General features: G+C 42.7%; 1 protein-coding gene across 1 annotated transcript in view; it reads right to left on the bottom strand.

Annotated features, from left to right (window-relative positions):
- The window catches only part of LOC110522134 (heparan sulfate glucosamine 3-O-sulfotransferase 5), a 67,024-nt gene extending 46,366 nt beyond the window's left edge, over window positions 1–20,658 (bottom strand). The window contains exon 1 of the mRNA XM_021600267.2: window positions 20,090–20,658. The gene's annotated coding sequence lies outside the window, so the exon portion shown is untranslated. The remainder of the gene's footprint in view (window positions 1–20,089) is intronic.
- Window positions 20,659–20,871: the final 213 nt, after the last annotated feature.

The raw sequence follows: 20,871 nt of genomic DNA, 5'->3' as shown, positions 1-20,871 counted from the left end.
ATCTTTTTTTTTTTTTTTTTTTTTTACATCTAAATGTCAGCATTCAAGGCAGAGCTTATGCAGTTGTAATGGCAAACACCGGAGAGTATGAATCAATAAATGTGAGATGTGGCTGATAAAATTGTCAGGCCAAGTCCTCGGTGTCTACGTGTTAATTACTCCTAGATAGAGCTGATCTGGGAGATCTCCCACTCATTGTGTGATTCAGTCAGTAATCTGTGTCAGTGTACAAAATACATTCATTAGGGCAACTGCTATGGATCAACCAGCACTGTGAATCTCACTGCATTAGCTGCTCCTATATTGCGGCATATGTCTTGTGTAGACATTTTGGGCTATTGGTAAATATGATTCCCTATTTACAGCAAAGAGCAAAGCCATCAGTAGTCAGCAGCACCGTGGCTCCCATATCATTCAAATGTTATGCACCACTTGAAGTCACAACCCAACGGCATAAAATCAGATGTTTACCCACAATGGGGATGGGGCAGCCTCAGAGAAGATACAAGAATGAGGGCACACAGGAAGCTTGACGGTAAGTGAGTAGCAGCATCTCTTCTTCTTCTTCTTCTTCTTTCCCACGGCAGATGAGAAAGCTTTTAAAACGCTAGCTGCAAGTGTTCATTAGAGATAAGGGAGTTTTCACTGACAGGCAGACTGACAGTAGAGGAAACGAGGCTGGGAGGGAGACTCCGTGGGTGTCCCAAATGGCGCCCTATTCCCTGAATAGTGCACTACTTTCCACCGGGACCCATACGGCTCTGGTCAAAAGTAGAGGACTATATAAGGAGTAGTGTGCCATTTCCACCAGGCCGTTGAAGATAGATGTCCTGACGACGTCGGGAAATGCCTTCAAAACAGGCCACTAGGGGCAACAGTGAGCGCAATTACAATCAAGTAGGCTAGGGTGCTGTGGACAGGGGTGATGGATGGATGTAACCCCATGACCTCGGATCAGAAGGTTGTGTGTTCGATCCCAGTTGTGAACCCTGTTTCTTTTTTTTTTTTAACCCTATCCCAAAGCTTAACCCTTTAGTTTAGCCATTCATTCATAATGACTGGCTAAACTTAACCCTTAACCATTCGAAATGACTGGCTAAACTTAACCCTTAACCATTCGAAATGACTGGCTAAACTTAACCCTTAACCATTCGTAATGACTGGCTAAACTTAACCCTTAACCATTCGAAATGACTGGCTAAACTTAACCCTTAACCATTCGTAATGACTGGCTAAACTTAACCCTTAACCATCTGAAATGACTGGCTAAACTTAACCCTTAACCATTCGAAATGACTTAACCCTTTTTTTTATTTTTATTTAACCTTTATTTAACTAGGCAAGTCAGTTAAGAACAAATTCTTAACCATTCGGGAATGACTGGCTAAACATAACCCGTAACTTTGAAATGTGATGTTTGGAGAAATGGAACAATACAGAGGAGCAGTAGTAACACATTTTTTTAGAGCAACTTCCAATTTGCCGTTTGGAGAACGTGGATGAGCGTCTAATTCCGCAGTGAGACTGTGAGAGCTTTTTGGCCATTTGGGATGCATCGTCCACCGCCACTGGATGCTCCGTTTCTCACACATTTTAGACTCCGTAAGACTCAGCAGTAAGCCGGCCTAACGATAGGTTCCTTTTTGGTTTGCTCTTCCAGCCTATAGAAAGTGGCAACATAAAGTGCTCTTTAATGAAGTTAAAGCTAGCCTAACCACAGATCATCACGTGCATCAAATTGCTAAATCTTCTCTCCGTCCCGTGGCAAAATGTGTAGAATAGCAGGAAATAAACTCTAAAACTGCTGCTGGGGTTTACTCATAGCGCCTCACCTCCCAGTTGAAGTGACAGTCTGTCAGATGTTCTCTGCCACAGCTTCTGTTCCCTGCAGTTCAGCGAGAGACCAGTGGCAGAACTCTAAAGGCGGTTGGTTGAGGGAGAGGTTAGGGCCCGCCAAAAAGGCTAGGGCTCTGACTGCATGTGTGGGTATGGATGTGGGTACGCAGACCTGGGAACCACTCCTGCCCCTCATGATGAGTTAAGGTTTTTGTGGCCCCCACCCCCGACAAAGTTTCCCATTCCAGATCGAGTGCACCAGAGTCACTGGCATGTCACAAGCCCACATTCATTTCCCTGCACGTAACATCACTTTTCTAAAACACTTCATGAAGCACCCTAAACATCATCATTTTGCATATTTATTTCCCAGACACAAAGACTTTGATATGCAGCACTGTCTGCATTTTCCCCACGTTCTTTTGCCTGTTTGAGTGATACAAACCCAGCTCTATACATCCAGACAGTATTTTCCATGTTTTGAACTGCATTCCACACTGTATCTGTCATCCTACCTGATTTCCCTGACGAGATCCAATTAGCTTGTTTTCTCTCCTCTTTGATCACTTGAGCTGAGATGTAGCAACATGATGTCATTCTCAATTGATGAGATGATCTTGTTTGTCTCTTAGCGCAAAAATAAAAAACGTCAGAAAAGCTTCTGGGTTGTCATTGTATAACTAGGCCCATGATAATTCCACATATCCATCTGATCACAGATTTGACATCTAACTTTGTTTTACAGTGAATCACTCTGAACGGGAGATCTATGCCTGCCAACTCTCTTTAAACATATTCTGTTTTTTGTTTTTTTATGAACACCAGACAAGCTTAATGAGCAGAGGAAGCAGACTGGTGAATGTGTTGGAGGAGGGAGCTGGTCTAGACATTGCCACAGGCAAAGTAACAAGCAAGTGCTAAACTTGGCTTCAATGGCTCTGAGCCCAACGAGTAAACAGGTTCAAGAAAAGAACATCTGTCTGTCAGACCTCAGTGCAGAGAGAGAGAGAGGGCAGAGAGAGAGAGGGCAGAGAAAGAGAGGGCAGAGAGAGAGACTCCTCTTAAGTAAAGCTATAGTCTCACACCTCCAGATGACATCCCGGGGCCAGCTCTGGTTGCAATCTGCTCCAAGAGCAAGTGACATCCATAAAGCTGACAACCACCCTACAGGAGAGACTGGAGGGGATAGAAGGGGCAGAGGAGGGGAGCCATGCCTAAAATATGAAGGCCCTCTTAATGGAAGCCTCCTGTTATGAGGTGGCAGGGAAGGGGAGACACACTGCACTTCTTCTTCTGGCAGGCTGTGGGCCCATTTGGCATGGCCGCCACTCACTGTTGAGGCGGTGATAACTGTAGGTTGTTTAAATCATCAACTGGGAGGCCCTGCAAATGGATATCTACAGGCCAAAGGATGAATGGCGATGGGTGACCATAATGGGTGACCAAGCCTGATCGATACAGCAAACACAGCACTGCAATATCATAAACAATCTGCCTCAAGATGCAGCAAGCAAACTGCACATAAGAAGTAATTTCCTCTTATGTGATGATCAAGCTCACCGAATTATCGTTTCGATTACACAGGGTTGAGGCAGTGACTCAGGTGTTGCGAGTAAAGCAAACACGACTGTTTTCAAGGAGGGACCCCGTCGAGAGTTCGTTTCTAGATCCTTCAGCTGGGAAGAGTTTTGTCAATCAGTGGGATGTGAAGAGTGGAACTTTTCACCCAAAAAGTCCCCAATGAAGTGTTTTGACGGTGAGCTTAATAAACCGTGAAGAAGTCATTAATAAGTCATGCTTTGCTGTGTTGACAAATAATGAAGAGTGCATCAGCTGGGGCCACGGAGTACATCAAATCACACACTCAGCCAAACGTAACGCCAGAGCCAAGGCAACAGCTATTCCCATGAAGTAGCTAGGCCTTTTTGTGCATGCTGTGTGCTCTGATGCATCACTAGCTAAGGAACCCAGCACAGCAGAAAATGAAAGCTCAGGTGGGTTAGAAGTGCTAGAAGTGTGGACAGCTCTGTTTCAGTTGTTATTGTGTTGTCTGGAAGGTGAACGTCGTCTCTGAGGCAGGGCACCATACAGTATCCAATCAAAGCTCAACAGAAGGATCTAGCTCTTCATGTATCACAGGAGAGGTTGTTGATGGGAACAAGTGACATCAAAAGGAAAACTTGTTTTCGGTGAGATGGGATACACGAGACGTCGACTTCAATGTGGAGGTCTCTGAGATATATGGATTGTTATTGTACAGTGCAACAGCCTTTGTAATAAGAGCCTGACAGCTGCTCCCTCCCAAGTCCCAATGCCAAGCTATGAACCTTGAATATTGAGTGGATTTGGCTTCATAAAACATGGCTGCTTTTATAAAAAATTTAATAGGATTCTGCGGGTTTTTACGGCGGCTCATCTAACCATGGCCACTGTTGCCATTGGTTTATTTACAGCGAGGTATAAACATGCATTCCAATGATAACAGAGCTCATATAAACTTTGCCTCATAACCCGACGGTTGATAGTCATCCATTTGCTTTGAGTTGCAGATACTGTACAACAATATCGCGTATACTTTTCATGGCTTTATCGTGTCTAGACAGAGCTGTATAACACATATCTCATATCAATGTGTTTATTTACAACATTCTCTCCTTGCATTGGGCGCCCAGTGCAGAACTGCCTGACAGGATATATTATAAATGCAATACGTACATGTAGAGTTTTACCTTGGCCGTGGCTTCCTGGCCACGGCTCTCGAAATGCGTTTGACCTCCCACAGCGTGGCCTGCATCAATCTTCCCAATGCATGACACTTCCCTCCTCACTGACCACGCTCGCAGCAGCCGGCCATTATATTCATGGCTTGTTATCAATAATCTCCTGTTCCGTGAAATTGTGTTAAGAGGCTGCTACCGATCCCACAAATCACGGAGCAGCAAATCCATTTTGACACAGAGGCACGTCTCTGGTGGATTTAATTCTGCTGAACAAATAGTGTGATGCAGCGTTTTTCTGATACAAACGGCAGGCCTTTGAAAAATTACTCAGATGAGTAGCACTACGAATGAACAACTTGGGAGCTGCTCGGGGAAATATTTGGCGTAAAAGAACACCTGATATCCAAAATACAAAAAGGGCATAGATCTCAATATCAATACAGGACATCATTGAGTAACTCATACCTCTGTTCCCCTCATACATAAACTGACTGGAACTGAAAAACAGACTGTAAACTATAAACTGAAATGTTTATAGTTGAGTCTGAGTTCTGGAATGATTGCTTTCCCTGCTCCTCTCCTTGGGCTGAATCAGCACCACGGACAGCAGCCCTAAAGACTTCTTCACTCAGCCATAGATCCCGTAGGATACTGCAGCCTGTCCTACACAGTCCAGGAGGGAGGTCTGTTCATCCATTCCTCCATCCACGCCACTGACTGAACTGCCAATGGTCTAACACTGTAATGTAAATACATGTATTCAATAGTATTTAAGGCTATGCCCTTTTAATAATTATTATACTGTATGGCTGCTGATGAAACCGATACATATTGCTTGAAGAGGATGTAATGAATGTATGTAGATGATGCAGCAAAATTGAAAACCCCCGATAGGTAGCCTAAAGGGTGAGCTGCACGAGTTAATGATGTCACAGGTGGGCTCATTATGTGGAGCGTGAAGGTGTGAGCCCCATAAGGCAGGATCAGTCGAGTGGGAAATGATCATACCTCTGGGACTGTGTGTTTGCACGGGCCACATATTCACCATCATGGATCACAAGCTAAATATAAATCTCTAACTCTTTAGAGAAGAGCTTTACCTGCCTCTGGACAAATAGCCAGAGGATATATCAATATGTCTACTCGCTGTTACCGATATTACTCAACAGTTCAGATTTGCATTTAAAAATCATTCAAAAGTCTCTGATCTCTCCATTGGAAAGGGACAGATAATTCTCTGTCCAACCCAGGAAGAGGCAACAAGATAATTGGAAACTCAGACGTTATGCTGTGTAGCGACAGATTATACTCCCTCCCACTACAACTGGTATTACACGGTAACTGAGAGCGTGTAGGTCCCAGAAATTCAATCCCCAGAGTTACCAGTGGATTAGCTTTCCTATCAGTACAGTCATACGACAGCTGAGTAAGGGGATTGAGACTGCTTACAGGGGAACTACTATATCTACATGTCCTGCTGCATATATATGCACGCATACAGTGGGACCTCATTAATATCAATGTAAAAGCATAGCGTTACTCCAGAGACCGATGTGCCAGGTCAGTGGTGTATGCAGGACATTGCTCTAGGTCAGGACACTCATCTATTCACTAGATCTACTGATCCAGGCGATAGCTGGAGCTCCAGAATGGATGGCCTCGCTTGCTGCAACTCCCCCCAAACCCCCACACCCCACCCTCGTCCGTCTCCCTACCTTCCTCCCCTCCATCTCCAATGTGCTCGCGACGCTGAGGCTGCACCTAATCATGGGAGAGGCTTGGCTGTCCGCTGCTCAACGGGAGTGGGTGTCGGAGACGGAGAGCACCTATAATCTGTCAATGCATTTGTTGACCCTGAGGTCATCAGCTCCGTTGCTCAAAGCAAACTGTTATTCTACAGGCCTTTCTTTCTGCTGCCCCCCCCCCCCCCCCCCCCCCCACCCCAAAACACAGAGAGAAACATGACAGAATGAATAATATACATCTATGTGCATGCATTGTGTTAAGACGAACAATATGTGTAAGTTGTGGAGAATACGGGTAAGTTGTGGAGCAATTAAAAACAGTGTTGTGCTTGAATGTGGACTTTTCTGTACAATATAGTTACAGCGCTGCGCTCGTTGTTGCATTCACGTGTTTTGGCGCATTAGGTCAGATTTCTGCTTATGATGGGAAATAATAATTAGCATTGTAGCTTTGAAAGAAAACCCAGCAAATGTGATGATATATCATTTTTGGGAATAAAAACACAATAGTATGCTGCTGAAAGGGCAAACGGGTTGGCTCATGCAGTGAAGTAAACAGAGAAAGCAGGAACTCAGCAGAACAGCTTTGAAGACTGAAAACACCAGTCCCTCTGTTTCCTTCAACACTTATAATTGAGCCCTGTGAGATTTGACACATTTCAGGAAAACGCCATTTGAGAGAGAGAGAGAGAGACCCGGTACAACCATTCAGTGGCACCCAGGAAAGGACTATATACCCATTTTGAGTTTCCTCGCGGAAACGTGCTTACAATGTGCAAACGTATAAATGTCAAAACAACAATGACGGGGAAACTCTGAGATGTTTACGTAACACCCGAGGCAACGGTAAGAAGAAGCTGTTCTATGCAGCTCCGGGAGGATAAAAAAAGATGTAGGTTACATCCCTGAGGATGTACTGTACCGTGCGTGGCTTGTACCAGGCCCAACTCCCACCTCATTCTATCCTAAAAAAAAAGTCATGATGCATTGTGTGTGCATCTGAGAGAGCAGAGGTGTACAAGAGGTGCACTGAAACAGTTTCAGCTGTTTTTACACTGAAATATTCCGGAATTGAACACTGCCGTTGAGAGTGCTTGTTTCCACTTTATTCGATTAAGAGAATAACCACGAGACGACCTTGCACATTAATACTTGAGCAGGTGCTCCAAAACGTAGAGAAAAGGGGAGCATTTGTAATTGTGCGATCTGACAGTGAAAGACATTAAGTGAGTGTGTTCTTGTCGAGCGAGGGCACTGCACGTTCTGACATCAGTCGACATCCAGGCCTGGAGAGGGTTCAGACACAAATTGGCCGAGTGAGAAACATGAGTTTGAGCAAAAGTAACAAGAGTTTTTGCCTCAGAGTACTTTAAGTCAAGGTCCCTGAAAGTTCTGCTCAAGGGTTATGATCTTTTGCTAGTAATAGTGTTTGCTGCAGCGTTTATTTTTCTGGCTTTGAAGAGATTATGCCTGAGACACTAGACATTAGAGGTCGACCGATTATGATTTTTCGACGCCGATACCGATACCGATTATTGGAGGACCAAAAAAAACCGACACCGATCAATCGGTCGATCTAAAAAATAAAACAAATATTTGTAATAATGACAATTACAACAATACTGAATGAACACTTATTTTAACTTAATATAATACATCAATAAAATCAATTTAGCCTCAAATAAATAATGAAACATGTTCAATTTGGTTTAAATAATGCAAAAACAAAGTGTTGGAGAAGAAAGTAAAAGTGCAATATGTGCCATGTAAGAAAGCTAACGTTTAAGTTCCTTGCTCAGAACATGAGAACATATGAAAAAGCTGGTTGTTCCTTTTAACATGAGTCTTCAATATTCCCAGGTAAAAAGATGTAGTTATTATAGGAATTATAGCACTATTTCTCTCTATACGATTTGTATTTCATATACCTTTGACTATTGGATGTTCTTATAGGCACTTTAGTATTGCCAGTGTAACAGTATAGCTTCCGTCCCTCTCCCCGCTCCTACCTGGGCTCGAACCAGGAACACATTGACAACAGCTACCCTCGAAGCAGTGATACCCATGCAGAGCAAGGAGAACAACTACTACAAGTCTCAGAGCGAGTGACGTTTGAAACGCCATTAGCGTGCACCCCGCTAACTAGCTAGCCATTTCACATCGGTTACACCAGCCTAATCTCGGGAGTTGATATGCTTGAAGTCATAAACAGCTGCTGGCAAATGCACGAAAGTGCTGTTTGAATGAATGCTTAGGAGCCTGCTGCTGCCTACCATCGCTCAGTCAGACTGCTCTATCAAATCATAATCTTAGTAATAACATAATAACACACAGAAATACGAGCCTTAGGTCATTAATATGGTCGAATCGGGAAACGCTAATCTCGAAAACAAGACGTTTATTCTTTCAGTGAAATACGGAACCGTTCCGTATTTTATCTAACGGGTGGCATCCATAAGTCTAAATATTCCTGTTACATTGCACAACCTTCAATGTTATGTCATAATTGCGTAAAATTCTGGCAAATTAGACAGCCCAAACTGTTGCTTATACCCTGACTCTGCATGCAATGAACGCAAGAGAAGTGACACAATTTCACCTGCTTAATATTGCCTGCTAACCTGGATTTCTTTTAGCTAAATATGCAGGTTTAAAAATATATACTTCTGTGTATTGATTTTAAGAAAGGCATTGATGTTTATGGTTAGGTACACATTGGAGCAAGGACAGTCCTTTTTCGCGAATACGCACCGCATCGATTATACGCAACGCAGGACACGCTAGATAAACTTGTAATATCATCAACCATGTGTAGTTAACTAGTGATTATGATTGATTGATTGTTTTTTATAAGATAAGTTTAATGCTAGTTAGCAACTTACCTTGGCTTACTGCATTCGCGTAACAGGCAGTCTCCTCGTGGAGTGCAATGAGAGGCAGGTGGTTAGAGCGTTGGACTAGTTAACTGTAAGGTTGCAAGATTGAATCCCCGAGCTGACAAGGTAAAAATCTGTCGTTCTGCCCCTGAACAAGGCAGTTAATCCACCGTTCCTAGGCCGTCATTGAAAATAAGAATGTGTTCTTAACTGACTTGCCTAGTTAAATAAAGATTAAATAAAGGTGTAAAAAGAAAAATGTTTTTTAAAAATCGGCCAAATCGGTGTCCAAAAATACCGATTCCCGATTGTTATGAAAACTTGAAATCGGCCCTAATTAATCGGCCAGTCCGATTAATCGGTCGACCTCTACTGGACATTATCTTTTTTTTCCTGTCACGCAGAACTGTAAACATCACTAAAATCTAGGATCCTGGTTTTATCCATTTTAAATCCCGACTCTCCCAAAGGCATTGTTCTAACATATCTGATCTAAGAGCACCTCATTCCCCTGCCGGGCTTCAGACAGGCCCGCAGTCTATTGCATTAGTCTAATGTTGAATATCTTATTCAAATACATGCAATAGGTTCCTATAGTATATTCAAAAACAGCTTCCTCAACAGAATACGTTCTCTTATACTGGTGACACGGTAGCACTGGAGTCAGGTCCGTCAAACCAAAGCCAATGCCGATGTTCTGACAGTGTTTTAGGGCTGTGACGTGGATGCTAGCTCTGACTGTCACTCTATGTGCCCATGCCCCGTGGGCTAATTTATGACTAAAGGAATGCTGTAAGACCCTCGCTCTGCTACATGAGACCAATAGAATATTCATGGGATGTTGCTCTTTTGACAGCAGAAACTTTCCAGTTTCACAGCCTTCATGGCCTCCGATACAATTCCTATTAATGCCCCTCGGGCTGCTACAGGGTGAACTGAATGCTCGATCAGACAAGACTGTCCTGAGAATCTAATACACTTATGAGGAGAGAAGCCTGCCCTCACTCAGAGAGTCAGAGAGCAAACTGGCTATCAAATGAATCAATTTCAGAGGCGCTAGCAGAAGAATATTCCCAAATCATGTGGACCAGGTCCTTGTGTTCGTGATGCTGCCTGCAAACAAAATCAATCCCACTTACGATCGTTGATCCACTTAAACACCGCAGATCAAACATGAAGATGTTGTTATGGTTGAAAGGATGGCTGTTCCTAGGCAATTAGAAAAACATGTTTAGATGAAGCAACCCTGGGTCAACAGATAATACATTTCTCAGAAAACATAATTTAAGTGGGTAGCAGGGCGTTCCAACTCTATTCCTGTGAGAAGTTAGACTACCCTAGAGACATCCAAACGTGCTAATTTCGATCTAAAATCACCCTTGGTTGACTCTGGTCCTGTGAATTATTAGATGAACGTAACCCAGCCTCCAGCTTGACACAACAAATCTAGACGTAGTGGGCCAGCCCACTGAACAGAATATCCCATCGCCTTCATCGTCTTATTCCTCCATACAGCAAGTAATTAGAATTCAACATAGAACTTTAACACTCTTTACATTTACATAAAAAAACTTATAGCCAAAAGATGCTAACTAACTAACTCCTTTACAATCTTTTCACTGTGTCTCTAGTGATGATAAGCTCATAACAGCAGCACTTTGCCTTTACACAACTGTGTCCCACACCGCCTTGTTACATTCAATTATTCATGTAAATAAAACCCTTCGTCTGACCGGAGGCCCTGGGCATTACATATACCCCTGTGACTGCACATTCCCTACACAACCTAAAGTCAACTGAGCAAATGCCACACTGTATACATTTTTTAAGTATCTACTCCTCTCATTAAATCCCGTAAATGATTATCCTGTCGGTTTCACACCAGTATTTTATTTCACTAGTTTCACCAAAGCATTAGTCTCTTTTAGTGAGAGAAACCGATAATAAGAAAAATAGAACTATAAACTCACACCGCCTTAGATCTGCTCTGCTGCCTAATTTATTCTCTTCTGGTATCAGTGTGAAGGCTATCTGGGTAATTTTGTGTTGCCTGCTGTTCTTCTTTTCTAAGTGCCGCTGTTTAGACCTTAATTACAAGGGCCCATCTCTATAAGAAAGGGGGGTAATTGAATACGGTGTGGGTCATAACATTTAATAGTATGACTCATCATTAACACTTTGGCAACAGGGATCGATACAACGTGAGTGAAAATAATACTTGAAAACAAGGCTCCACCAGCAACTAAGTGCTCCATCAGATAACTGCCGCCTATAACTCACAGTGGAGAGAGACTGGAGAGAGACTGGAGAGAGACTGGAGAGAGACTGGAGAGAGACTAGAGAGAGACTGGAGAAAGAGAAGGTCCTGCTGCTGTGTGTTTTTCTCTGTCAGGGGACCGATTCAGATTACTCCTCACCACTGTCATTCGCCGTGGCTCAGCCAGGCCGCACTAGACTGACTGACACCCAGCACTCAAAGCCCCTCTCCCTGTCTCTCCGTGTTTGAGGTTGACCTCTCCTGGCTGCCACTAGTAGTGTCTCCCAGATGGATCGATAAGCTAGGCAGATGCCTTGATGACTTTGGCTGTGGATGCAAACTCAGGGTTGAATCAGAGCAGATTTGTAGTACACTGCTCCCCCAAGAAACTTGAATCTCACTGGTTGTGTATCTCAATACTTTTTGATTTTAATAAAGTTGTCAGCTCCTCCATTTTCATTTGCCTGGATCCATCTATGCCATCGCAGGTCATTTCCTGCTGCAGAATAGCAATATTAAACTCAACATACTTGAGCTTGAAGCCAATTCCGCTGTATGACTGCCTCCGAAAACACTCAACGGAAAATTGTCAACGCTGATCTTTTCACAAGAAATAGCCTCAGCAATCCTGGTGAACCCGAGAGGAACGAGTGGTAAAGAAACAAGGTCCACGGTACACACTACGCTCTGCCAACACTGCTAAGTATTTCATGCTTATTGTTTCCGTCCCTGGGTGCTAAAGATTTTGAATCTTTAAAATGGTACAGTGCAGTAAATCTTGCAGCACACCATCCACAGCCCTGCAGGGGATGCATAGCCCTGCCAGAGACAGTGGTTGCCAACGCCCTGCCAGAGACAGTGGTTGCCAGTGGTTGCCAAGGCCCTACCAGAGACAGTGGTTGCCAAGGCCCTGCCAGAGACAGAAATGTTATAGGGAGATGCAACCACTAAATGATAGCGGTGGATAGCAGCTCAAAATTAGTCACGCTTTTCTATCACTTTGTTTTGCATTCCGCTGTCAGACTGTGTGGCCCAAGTTACGTGTGTACTCTGTCACTTTATAAAAAAAGAAACTGACAGACATCCTTAAAACTGTCATCTTTGCCAAGAATAGGATGTTGTTTCAGTAGCATGAATCAAGACAAATCCTCTCAAGTCCATATAATAAACACTAAACCAGACATATGACTTGCTGGTATTGTTTTTGATGCCATTTGTAAGGTAACGTTAGTTCTTATATGTTGATGGTGAAATCCTTCAGTATTCCATTAGGTTTTCCTTCGGCAGCATTATTTGACAAGCATGAAACAGCAGAGTTGAAGAAGAGAAATGTGGTCCCTTTCCCCGGCCCTCATTCCCGGTGGCCATGGTGGGGAAAGTGCTTTCCGTGAAATTGATGAACCTGACTGTCATTTAGTTATGCCTGCCATTAGTCTACCCTAATTCTGGTCAGAATGACTTAAGTAAATCAACTTTTACGCTATGGCATCATTTCCAAGCACATCAATAAACCTTTATCTTTTTTATGGTCAAGCTTCGGCAGAGACGCAGTAATGCAAAAAATATATATAAACTGCTGAACCCTGATGTAACTCGACACGCCACAGAGGGGGAAAAACCCATCACATATAGTCTGTCTGTCTGTCTGTCTGTCTGTCTGTCTGTCTGTCTGTCTGTCTGTCTGTCTGTCTGCTCTGACAGACAACAAACAGACGCTGCTCTCATCATTTTTGTCAACAGAGAGGTCAGGCTGGAGACTTGATACCCTGGACTCAGCCGCAGAGGAAGATAGAACTTGATGTTTATCAGTTAATTCACAAGCATGAGACAGCATGAGCCTTAGAAGGGGGAAGGAGGGCTTTAAATATATTTTTTAAATGCACAACAGTTTTTTGCTAGATCTAAACTTTTATTTAAAACTAATGCTGAAAAGAGACACTTTATGCTCCCGAGTGGTACAGTGGTCTAAGGCACTGCATTTCAGTGCTAGAGGTGTCACTACAGACCCTCATTCGATTCCAGGCTGTATTTCAGCCGGCCGTGATTGGGAGTCCCATAGGGCGGTGCACATTTAGCCCAGCATCGTTAGACACTGCAGCAAATAAAACAGAATTAAAACATATGTCTTGTCCAGGACCGGAAACTGGAAATGTGATATTTTTGAGTGATATTATGATTGTAGATATGAAACAGACAAAGTAGTTAAAATGCTATCAGTTCCAGTTTAAACTTTAGGTCACCGTTTACTTTGTGTGCTAAACATGAAATGCTTTTTGCAATGGCGAAGTAATAGTGGCTCTCCACTGGGTGGGCCTGTGTCCATCCAGGCCCATCCACGTCTACGCCCCTGATGCAAACAGCACACGATGACAATTGCACATCACAAATCGTCTACTCACCAACAGTTCGGACTAAACTTTTTCAATACCTGGTTTAAATACCCATTGTTGCCTTAGTTAGCATTTACTGGTAGGTAGAATAAATTGAAAGGTCTTTCCTACCCTACCGGCTACATGCTCCATGCCAAAACCAGGTGATAGCTGAACACTTGCTGCCTGTAGAGGATATTCCGCTGAAACTAGGCGTGTATATTTCACGTGCTTTGCGATTGTGCAGCCTACTTTGTGCATCATTTCTCTATTGTACTACATAATTGATGTCGTATACCTCCACTACATTACTTTGATATGCATTAGTAATGATTAAGAAGTGAATATACGCAATATCCACTGAAAAGAAAGTGGGCATACAGTTTATACCTGCGTATACCCTCCACTACACACTGGCTCTTTGTGTTTTACAAAAAAAGTGCATTCTCCTACATGAGTGCGCTGGTATTACGGTTGCAGTCCTTTCAGAATCACCAACCTGCCACACACTGAAGTCCTATAGGTTCGCCACTACGCAAACATGTCTATAACTGATAAGGCCTTAATAGCCTTATCAGTTACAGACATATTAATGTTTCAAGAAAAGAGTGTATATATTTGGCCTGGCGAAGCCGTTTTATGCGCTGACTAAATGGAAGCTGATAGTTCTGAGTTTTTTACTCTGCTGCTCTAGGGAAGAAATGACGAGTCCTCACTGTCCGAGACCGAGTCAAGACCGAGTACAAATGTATCAGACACAAGACCGAGACACTCAATATGTGGACTGAGACCAGTCTTGAGTACTACAAAACCGCAGATAAGATTATACTATTTAGAACGAGCAACCAGCACACGAACGAAATTGTGCAACAGCGAGAAGGCAACATGCATGCAGATGCAGTAAGTGAAAATACATTATCTATGTACATCCAATAAGAGTCGAAAGAGGGATACACTAGCTATCCCCTTTTTGTCCATTGAAATAAGATCAAATTGATCAGAAATACAGTGTAGACATTGTTACTGTTGTAAATGACTATTGTAGCTGGACATGGAATATTATTTTTTATGGAATATCTACATAGGCGTACACAGGCCCATTATCAGCAAAAATCACTCCTGTGTTCCAATGGCACATTGTGTAAAATAATCACATTTTATCATTTTAAAAGGCTAATTGATCATTAGAAAACCCTTTTGCAATTATGTTAGCACAGCTGAAAACTGTTGTTCTGATTAAAGAAGCAATAAAACTGGCCTTCTTTGGACTAGTTGAGTATCTGGAGCATCAGCATTTGTGGGCCCAAATTTACCTGAATGTCAAGCCCTGCAAGGTCATGCTAATTTAAAAGATTGCTAGCCATTATCATCCTGGCTCTGTATGGAACGCAGCTACATTATAGAACACAGGTCAGGTTATTAACTTCGGAAGAAATGGAGCGACCTCATCGTGTGCTGGTGCCATCAACTGAAGAAGTTGGTTGCACCAGTGCCACAAGTGGAAAAAGTTGGCGTAGAGCCCTTACAATTTTAAAGCATGCTTTAAAACTGTCAAATGTTGTCTCCGCTACATGGCAAAATATGTATAATTGTAGGAATTTAGCTATTGTGTGGCCAGTAGAAGGCCCTCTAAAATGGTCGGCCACGCCCACTTCCAAGCCAAAGCTCTCCCTACACTAACTTTGCAACCACTGCTGGAAAAAATCCTAGGGGAAACACTGACCTGCATTGGACCTTCCATTACACTGAGCGTACAGTACAGTACACACATTATTCCACGTCACTCACTGTACTGTATGCTTCAGCTCAGAAAATCTGTTGTTCTTTACAGAAACACTGCTAGAGGTGCAGTATCATGGCTTAGCCTACAACAGAGACTAGTGGAACGATAAGGCTTAAGGCAGTGAAAAACAAATGAGCAGTGAGAGCTTGCAACAGGGAGGAGGAACATGGCGAGGAAGCGAGTAGGCATCACTCAGAGACGAGTCGGCGTAATTATTTATGCATTCCAAAGTCAATTACACACAGTACAGAGCACTGGTAGTAAATATGGATCCATGCTAGGGGTAATATACTGCATTTTCATTCAACGGCTTGAAAACCACAAGTACCGCAGAGGGAGAGCTGTAACTTCCATTGTTTTTCATCCGAACACAAAGGAAAATAGATACAATATCTGATACCGTGCAATTGTTTATGAAACCTGAAGCAAAAGCTACCCGACAACATATGACCAATACTATGGTGTGCATTTTATTTCAAAATGTGAAATGAACATTTAAAAGGGAAGCTCAGCTATAAAAAAAAAAAGCTAAGGGAAAAAAAGGGAAAAAAGGGGAAAAAAGTAAAGTACAAAATCTAATGTAATCAAACATAATGTTTCCAGCGGTACACCGTCGGGAAGGGCGTCTATACGGCATCAGACGCATCCTGAGAATCAAACCCATATGGCTAATGGATGTGGATTACGATATTGTTTTCAAAGGCGCTAAAACGCGCCGCCGTCCTTCAGATGTTACACAGCCAGACCTCCGCAAATCATTACAGGGAGGTGTAACAGAGCACACTTGATCAGACCCAAGAGGAACCGAGTGCAAGGGAAGAGCAGATCGGTCTGTGAATAATGATCACGGTCACCTTCGCTATAACTCACCAGCCACAGGAAGACGACTTAGATAGGGGTGTCAGGACAGAGGAGTGACAAATTCCCGCGCCATACGCAGCAGCTTTCCATCGCATACAATAAAAAAAAGCACCCCTTTGCCTCTCTCTCTCTCTCCCTAATTGCATTGCAAGCAAGCAATTAATCTCGATTGTTGTTCAGCAAACACGTCTGTTCAAATTGGCATCGCTGCTAGTTGGTATTTGACCATTATTAAGGATCAGGATTGATGACACAGTGCTTTATAGGGGTAGATATCCACTACTGTATGTGTGTTATATTTGTTTACTTAATGAGAGTCAGTAGTCAAGGTCAAGTTAGATATTGCTTGGAAACTATATACACTGAGTGTACAAAACATCAGGAACTCTTTCCATGACAGACTGACCCCTTATGATCCCTTATTGATTGTCCCCTGTTAAATCCACTTCAAATCCGTGTAGATGAAGGCAGGGAGACAGGTTAAAGAAGGATTTTTAAACCTAGAGACAATTGAGACATGGATTGTGTATGTGTGCCATTCATTAGGCTGAATGGGCAAGACAAAAGATATCAGGGTATGGTAGTACGTGCCAGACGCACCAGTTTGAGTGTGTCAAGAACTGCAACACTGCTGGGTTTTTCATGCTCAACAGTTTCCTGTGTGTATCAAGAATGGTCAACCAACCAAAGGACATTCGGCCAACTTGACACAGCTGTGGGCATTGGAGTCAACATGGGCCAGCATCCCTTTCGAAGGCTTTCGACACCTTGTAGGGGCTTTTTTTTCTGTGAGATCCAGCCTGAACTGTGTGATGTAGCAAGGAGTTGTAGTTTCCAACAGGCCAAAATTATACATAGTTTAGTGCATAAAATGTGGTAATTAACTACAATGACCATAATCCATTGCACATTCACTTGTCCAGTCTGTGTTTATTTTATACCTGCTACAGAAGAGACAAAAGAATGCTTGATTGTGAGGTTATATAGAGAGCAGCTGTTGCTTAGTGAGGGCGCTCTACCTGAAAATACATGATCTAAGTGATTGATAGTCAGTAGTCAGCAGTCCTAAAAGTATGTCTTATTTACTTTTAAGAACTACTAATACTGATTTTGTCTGAGCAGTTCTACAGAGATGAGATACTTGGAATGAAATAATAAAGTCATCAAATTAAACAAATGTACTATACACAACAACTAAAATATTTTATTAAAGTCAAATAATGTGAATAAATGATGGTTAAGTGATGAGCCGTAATGGACTGTCACTACCATCATGGGACTTTTATTCAGATTTTTATTCTGTGCTGTTGCAGCATTCAACCCACATAATACATATTGCATTTAATTTAAAAAAAAAAACACTCAAAAGCCGAAATTGCAAACCATGATTATTTTTTATAACCTAACCGAAACTTCCTCAAAAAGCACTATAATTGCTCAGCACTAGTGTACATTCAAGTACTCCTTTTGTTGCCAAAATAAAATGTAATATAGCTAACTTTGGCTTGAGGTTTTGAGAGAATCACTGTAAAGGACACTGTAAACTCTGAGTGAAAGGCTATTCTCCATTTCTCGCTCTCTTTCTTTCTTGAGATTTTTACAGTGCTTGGCAAGCTCTCCAGCCAGCCACGTTGTTTCATCAGCCAGTAGCAGGATGCTCCATTTTTTTTCTTCCAGAAGGTCAACGGAGACTGGCCTGCTTTCAGCTCCTGCCTGGGAGTCCTGCTGCAGCCCTACCCAGTGGAGTCATTAAGATGAATGCAACAATATAGTGCCCTGGCTGTCTCTTGCTGTCGGCCATCATGGCGTTTATTATCCCAAATTAGGCTTTTGACAACACAGCAGCCCCTAACTCATCCCTGTGGTGCACTGTTGCCTATGTGGGGGGGGGGGGGGTGAGTGGATGGGGTGCAGAGTGGAGAGAGACACTCGTTTTATGAGGTCCGTCCTTGATTTAAAGTTTCTGCAGTTTTTCTGAAGAAGTGCCAGAGGAGTAGAATATCGAGCTCTCTAGTGAAGACTAGTGGTGCCCACATTGTACGTGCAAGACTGAGCTGGAAAACACACAGAGGCAGATGGCTTAGGGAAGTTATGCAGTTGTCTTTTTACCCGTGTTGCGCATTGAACAACATGGCGCTGCAATGTGTAGATTCTAACGTGGTATTGTTCCGTGTGGTTTATGTCTGTTTCCACTGACTTTTACAGATGAGGTTGGAGACTTAACTAATTGCAAAAGCCCTATTAGAAAGTAAATGCAGAGTAATGGTGACAGGCTGATCTACACAGCAAAAAGCATCTGTAGACAGTAATGAAAGTAAATCACCACAGAAGACGAGAAGACACAGAGACGAACACACAGAACAAAGAAGAGCTTACACACACACAGAAAGAGAGAGAGAGAGAGAATAGTTTGGTGCAAACCAAGTGTTGATGTTATGCATGATTTGGTGCTTGTTGCATTTTGGTATCACTTTAAACTCATGGATTCCATTGGCATAGGAAGTATATGATAAGAAACTAGGGCGCACTACAACCACCTAAATCTGTGAGGGATACATTATAGGACACTAACGCTTGTGTGTATAAAGCAAAGACCCTCTTAGAGCAACATCTACCCAATCACTAGGAGCCCAGATTAAAAATGTGTTTTAAGATCTGAAAATGTCTGACATTAAGAGCTCTATTTGCACATCATAGAAATCAGATTCTATTTGGATTTGCTATAACAAAGATGCATGTCAAAACTAATGTATCTCAAAATCTCTCTTTATGAATTTTTGTACCATCAACATTTTTTATGAGCTGCCTGTGTAATGCATTGAGTGCCCTCCGTCTATATTACATAGTACAATATACTGTACAACTTGCTATAGGCATTCATAAAGCAATGTGCAGCAAATAACAGCATAAACACAGGTTCAGAATACATAATGTCCCATAAACAGGTGACAAAGTTACAATTGAACTTTGTGGAAACATCCTTGAAATTCTGTAGGTTATTACATAGTTATTAGATGTAAATAGAGTATACTATTTATCCAATACAGCAGTGTTTCCCAAGTGTTTCCATTCCTAGAGTATCCCCAACAGTACACACATTTGGTGTAGCCCTGGATAAACACACCTCATTCAGCTCATCAAGGGCTTCATGATCAGTTGACAAGTTGAATCAGGTGTGCTTGACCAGGTTACAGCAAAGAAATGTGTACTGTTGGGGGTACTCCAGTACCGGAGTTGGGAAACACTGCAATACAGAACATAACTGTGAACTTAAAGACTGACATGAGGGAAAGATTGGCATGTAAAACTTGTCAACAAAAAAAACATGGGCAAAAAAAAGAAGACGCCTAGCTGGTCAGTTTTAGCTCTGTCCTGACAGGTGAAAATATGGAGGGAAATGCAAAGACTTATTGTTTACCCATGTAAAAAAAAATCATACATTATGTTAACTAAGTTATAGAGACTTGTTCAAACTTTGGGATGAAAACGTAAAATATATCCATTCAGCCGTTGCTTCCGTAGTTAGGCTACCTGCCCGCAGAACACAGCCTAGTCAGAACATAGCGCTGTGCCTAGTTGGTGGAATGAATGACACGTACATCATTATTTTTTTTAACCAACAAAAGGTTACTGTAAACCTACCTGTTAGGCATCCTCAACGGGACACGGCTATCCTCTCAGCGGCGAAATGCACAAGAAGAACCGACAAGATGCAGTAGAGGTCAGAAAGCGCCCCCACATAATCTCCTGCGGGCTAGAGCGGGTGCTTCTCGGTCTCAAGCACCTACACGCACTGCCGCAAGAGATGTCCCGGACCGACTCGTCGAGAAGATGTTCTGGTAACCTACGTTTCTATATGCGATCAAACTATTCTAAACAGTCATCCTGATGGTTCCATACGGAACACATGTGCACACAAATGTCGGCGCCAAGAAGTCAGGTGTAGGTAATCTGCTACTAATGTAATGAAGTAGGTTGTGACATCTCGTGGACCTCTGTGGGGAATGGTGAATCTCAGCGCTGGCCCGCGGAAACTGTAGACGGGTAAGTGCGTACCCACTGCTTTCAGGGCACCTTGACAAAGCACTGTGCAGTTGGAATATGCGCGTTCAAGCTTTTGAGTTCCAAAATACAGTAGGAGTGCCCACCACAGCCGTCCACCAGTAGCAGCAGACTTGTGACTGACGACTGATTTTGAGAGTTTGGGCGTTTCTTGGAGGAGAGAGGTGGATGCGCAAAAGATATGCAGCTCAACTCAGACAAGAGAGGTAATGGTCGGAGCTAGTGCCGTACGTTTCTTGTGAAGTAGGCTACTGTAGCCTCTGTGTCCAAATGTCAATCACGTTAGCCCACCATAAAAATAAAAGGATTTGGTCCTTTCAAATAAAAATCACCAGCTTTGTAAAATTTCGGTTTTAACTATT

The sequence above is a fragment of the Oncorhynchus mykiss genome, chromosome 4, assembly GCF_013265735.2.
Source record: "Oncorhynchus mykiss isolate Arlee chromosome 4, USDA_OmykA_1.1, whole genome shotgun sequence".
NCBI classification, from domain to species: domain Eukaryota; kingdom Metazoa; phylum Chordata; class Actinopteri; order Salmoniformes; family Salmonidae; genus Oncorhynchus; species Oncorhynchus mykiss.
Note: the sequence above shows the minus strand (reverse complement) of the source record. Positions and strands in the feature narration are given on the sequence as shown.